The sequence below is a fragment of the Bidens hawaiensis genome, unplaced genomic scaffold (genome assembly GCF_021521415.1).
Source record: "Bidens hawaiensis isolate Kalapana, Puna unplaced genomic scaffold, B.hawaiensis_p1.1 tig00087067_1, whole genome shotgun sequence".
NCBI lineage: Eukaryota > Viridiplantae > Streptophyta > Magnoliopsida > Asterales > Asteraceae > Bidens > Bidens hawaiensis.
In genome coordinates, this window is record NW_027504257.1 from 12685 (window position 1) to 18345 (window position 5661).

Genomic DNA, 5661 nt, shown 5'->3' on the forward strand with positions numbered 1-5661 from the left:
TTGTTAGAGCTTTAATAAACAGCACTTTTATTTGCAACTGGTTTTACACTTTAGCTTTACTTAAATTCAGATTTAAACTTGCTCAAAAATATTGTTAGATTATCATTCTACTTGCCACATAGAGATACAAAAGCAACTTTCATTAAAAACTAAACACATTGTTTTCTTGTAACTATAGAAGTACATAAAAGGCATAACAAAATTAACCCCCTTTAGTCAGGGGTACCACCAAAACATAGCAATATTCCAAACAACACTTAGTCCACTTCCTCAATCTTAGGACCAGCACCACTTCCCGAATGAGTTGGCTCATCATCCATTCCAGCATCACCACCACCACCTTGATACATCTTCGCAATAATCGGATTACAAACTCCCTCTAACTCCTTCATCTTATCCTCGAACTCATCCGCCTCACCAAGCTGGTTACTATCCAACCACGCGATCGCCTCATCAATCGCCTCCTCAATCTTCTTCTTATCCTCCGGGCTCAGTTTCTCGCCGATTTTCTCATCTTTAACGGTATTCCTCATGTTATACGCGTAATTCTCCAATGCGTTCTTCGCCTCCACCTTCTTCTTATGCTCCTCGTCTTCCGACTTATACTTTTCCGCTTCTTGAACCATCTTTTCGATCTCTTCTTTCGATAACCGACCCTTGTCGTTTGTGATCGTGATCTTGTTCTTTTGACCCGTTGTCTTGTCCTCGGCTGACACGTTAAGGATCCCATTCGCGTCAATATCGAAGCAGACGGTGATTTGTGGGACCCCACGTGGGGCCGGTGGGATTCCCGAGAGCTCAAACTTTCCTAACAAGTTGTTGTCACGTGTTCGTGTTCGTTCACCTTCGTACACTTGGATTAACACACCGGGCTGGTTATCCGAATACGTGGAGAATACTTGCTCCTTTTTCGTCGGGATGGTGGTGTTTCTTGGGATGAGAACTGTCATGACCCCGCCAGCGGTTTCCAAACCCTGTGACAGCGGGGTCACATCCAAAAGAAGCAAATCTTGAACCTTTTCGTTACCCTCGCCACTTAGGATAGCAGCCTGGACCGCAGCCCCATATGCAACCGCCTCATCGGGATTGATGCTTTTACAAAGCTCCTTCCCATTGAAAAAATCTTGAAGCAACTGTTGAACTTTGGGAATCCGGGTCGACCCGCCCACTAAAACAACATCATGGATCGAGCTTTTATCCATCTTGGCATCGCGTAAACACTTCTCAACCGGCTCCATACACTTTCTAAACAAGTCCATGTTAAGCTCTTCGAATCGGGCTCGGGTGATGGTCGAGTAGAAGTCAACGCCTTCGTATAACGAGTCAATTTCGATGGTGGTTTGAGCGGTTGACGAGAGGGTTCGTTTGGCTCGCTCACAAGACGTCCTCAATCGCCTAAGCGCCCTCGGGTTCCCAGTAATATCCTTCTTGTGCTTTCTTTTAAACTCTTGAACAAAATGGTTGACCATTCGGTTGTCAAAGTCTTCGCCACCGAGATGGGTGTCTCCGGCGGTTGCTTTGACTTCGAATATCCCTTCTTCGATGGTCAACAACGACACATCAAAGGTACCGCCACCAAGATCGAATATAAGAACATTCTTTTCACCAACACTGGAGGCTTTTTTATCAAGACCGTATGCAATGGCTGCTGCGGTTGGCTCATTAATGATACGTAACACATTGAGGCCCGAGATGACACCCGAGTCTTTTGTGGCTTGGCGTTGTGAGTCGTTGAAGTAAGCTGGAACTGTGACAACAGCGTTTTTGACAGTTGTTCCCAAAAATGCTTCGGCTATTTCTTTCATTTTGATCAAGACCATGGATGAGATTTCTTCGGCTGCGAATGTTTTTTCTTCGCCTTTGTAGTTAACCGCAATTAATGGCTTCTCTGCAGGTCCGGAGACAACCTTAAAAGGCCATAATTTGATGTCGCTTTGCACGGATACGTCGGTGAATCTTCTGCCGATTGTGACGTTTTGCATCTGCAAATGGAAAATTGGTTAATATAAAGTAGAAAAATGCTGTTGAACCGAGTAACACTAGACTTTAATTACGAGGTACATAATTTTTGGTTCACAAATTTTGTTAAATAAGACTTAAATTACATGAGTTACATAAGTTTTCATTATAAATTAGACTTCAATCACATTTAAATTTAAAAGGTTACGTTAGTTTTCTTTCACAAATTTGCTAAACTAGACTTCAATTACATAAGTTACCTATGTTTTAGTAAACTCTAGATACATAAATTTTCGTTCACAAATTTTGTTAAAATAGACATGTTTTACTACACAAATCATTTTAAATAGACTCCAATTAAATCTAATTAAATTTAAAACGTTACAAAAGTTTTCATTCACAAGTTTTGTTTTGTTTTTTTCCCAAACGACAACTTTCATTAAAAACGGTATAACTAGCAAGACATTAGAGACCAAAACATCAAACACAACCGTAAAAGAAGAAACAACACCAATCATTCCAAGATAAAGATTTTAAGTCTAATTTGTTAAATTAGACTTTATTAACAACAGTTACATAACTTCCCCTTCACAAAATTTAATAAATTAGACTTCAATCACATCTAAATTTAAAACTTACATAAGTTTTCCTTCACAAACATTTATCTAGAACAAGTATAGATGAGTAGCAGTAGCAAGGGAAAAATCACATAATATTAACCATGTATGCATATACTAAATAAAATTAAAGAAATACATAAGATCTAAAACTCACCAAAAACAGTGTTGGTAGGGTTCATGGCGACCTGATTCTTGGCAGCATCACCGATCAACCTCTCGGAATCGGTAAACGCAACGTACGACGGTGTAGTCCGGTTACCTTGATCATTAGCGATGATTTCAACGCGGTCGTGTTGCCATACACCGACACATGAGTACGTCGTTCCGAGATCGATACCGATAGCGGGACCTTCACCTTTACCAGCCATTATGTTAACAATCGATAAAAGAAAAGAATCTGAAATTAGGGTTTGAGGAAAGAATGAGAATGATAGAAACTAAGAAAAGGGATGGTATATATGTGGTTGTAAGTTGGGTTCTAGAATGTTCTTCGACCGTTCAGATTGATTTCAAACTCTTTGATGGTCATTGGTCTAACCACCTAATTTGTGGGAGTCTAGGATGCTTCCCACCGCCTTAATGTTTTTTCCCTTGAAAAGATTTTCTTTTATTTGTTTTTTTTTAACAGCTAAATATAAATAAATTAGAGGTAGCCTGGTACCATTTAACGTTTTGTCGGCAGTGTAAAAAATCTTTTTTTAGATTGATATTCGTATTTCACTACATCTGAAAAAAATAATGTTACCCTTGTTTGATTAAAGTCTAACCAATTTAAACCAACTCAATTAAAGTTCAATCAAGTTTAAAGCCCCGAACAATTAATCTCATTAACCCTTTATAAATAATGGTAAAAAAACTCGTTTTGAAATTGGAAAGAGCCAAACATCAAACAGCGAACCAGGCAGTCAGTGCTGTACCAGACACCACCAGTCACCACCTGCTTTGCCGCCCTCCTCCTCCTCCTCCACGCTACAGCCGGGTAGCCAACAACTGGTGCTCCCCCTTTCACGGTTCGACTTGTACTAATTTAGGTATTCTCTACTTTTAACTAAAATTATAATTGTTTATTTTTTATTATTATAATTTGTTAATTTGGAATTGTTTTTGGCAAATTGAATGATTGATTATAGTTTATTAATATTTGGATAATGTAATTGGAAATTGAAGAGATTTATGGTTTATGTGTAAATTGGAATTTACTAACGATTTAGGGTTTATGTGTAAATTGAAATTGATTACGAATTTATGGTTTACATTTGTTTATTCTAAAATCAGGAACTTCGAAGTTGAAATAGCAAAGTCTTATTAGTAACTTTTTTAAACGAAAATTTCACAAAAATGCTAATATTGGTCAACACCAAATTCAAAAAAAATAATAAAAAAAACAAAAACAAAATATTGTATGAAATATAATAAACAAAAATTGGTTACTGTATGAAATACGATAAAAAAAACTTTCTGTTTACGTTGTATGAAATACGAAAGAAATTTTTTTTTGAACGTTCCATTTAGATTTTGGTCTAGATCAGTCACTGCTAAAAATAATCAAGTTATTTTTGTTGAGACACTTCTTAATTGTAGGTTTAGTTTATCCACGGAGCTTATTTTCAACTATCCGAAGCATTTCGTCGCTTACTACGCCCTTCCTCACCCTAATCATGAATGAGGAAATGTGTTTTTTTGGGGGGGGGGGGGGGGGGGGGGGTGGGGGGTGGGGGGGTTGGAGGTTTGCTGTTTTAGAAGAAAATTAGTGTTTATAAATTGGAATATTTTGATGTGAAGAAGATGCGCCAATTTGTGAAAATTTGTTGTTTTAAAGTTTCAGATTTTTTCCCTAAACTTTACATGCTTTCATAGTAAAGTAGTTGCCATTTCACTTGCGTTGCAGCGGGGGGAGCTATACATATAGAGTGAAAGAAAGCACGTGCTTAGCGGTGGAACTTCGGTCGTTATGGCTTCGGTACCATATTAAAAACTTGGGTTGCCATTTTAAAAATTAGTTGGTTTGTTTGTATAACTTATTTGACATGATGGTTACCACATTAAATAGTTGGGGTTAATTGTGTAATTAGTGGAATTTGAGGGTTACCATATTAAAAAGTTGTGACGTTAATTGTGTAACCAAATGAAAGTTACGGGATACCATACGTAAATAGCCGTGACACGGATTTTAAATTGGCATTTTCAATTGATAATATAATATGTTTTGTGTTATCATTTAGGTTTCAATTAGATTATGTGTAGTCTTCTAACGCCCACAGCGCCCCCCTCGGGTTACACTAGGCACAGTGCCACCACTAGCCCTCAACATTTCCACCCCTGAGCAATGTTCGTAAATTGGTTCAGGTCCGACTATCCTGGGCTTACCATATAAAGACAAGATTAATAAGTATAGGGTTTTAAGGTTTATTCCTAAATAAAATATATTTCTCCTTCGAACTAGAGGTGTACAAAAAAAACCGGTTTGGGATCGGTTTTAGGCAAACCGAACCGAATCGAACCGAACTGGTTTGGGTTTAAAACCGGTCTCACCCAAACCGACCTAAACTGCCGGTTTTAGGACCAGTTCTTCTTAAGATCTACCAAACTGGTTTTAAAACCGAACCGGTTTGAGAAAAATGGTTAAACCGGTTTATAAACTGAACCGAACCGACGTGACCAGACCGGCCTATCTTGCTTCTAAGCCGGTTTATAAACCGAACCGGTTTGAGTCAAACTGGTTTTGACCAGCCGTTGACCAAACCGGTTCAGTTTAGGTTTAAAATAGGTTTTGTACACCTCCTACTTCGAACCCGAAGTTGAAAATAAAACTAAACGGGCTTTCAATGGACATATCATTAATTAATTATATAGCTATTGGCCCAAATTTGTGCTTCTTCAAAGTTTCAATTTATTCCATTGGGCCCCTATTGCCTTATTTATTACAATACTTCTCGCCATTTTTTCTCCATTAATCCAAACTTGATTAACACCATGAAGTTAGTCAAACAAAGACAAAATCGGTTTGGTCTAAACTAGATCAATTGGTTTCTAAGAAAATGCGAGATCGGATATGATTAGAACCATATTCAACAACCTCTAT

The 5661-nt window shown here is 38.0% G+C and overlaps 1 pseudogene; it reads right to left on the bottom strand.

Annotated features, from left to right (window-relative positions):
- Positions 1–205: 205 nt before the first annotated feature.
- LOC143607809 (heat shock cognate 70 kDa protein 2-like) lies at positions 206–2993 on the bottom strand (annotated as a pseudogene).
- Between the last annotated feature and the right edge of the window lie 2668 nt (positions 2994–5661).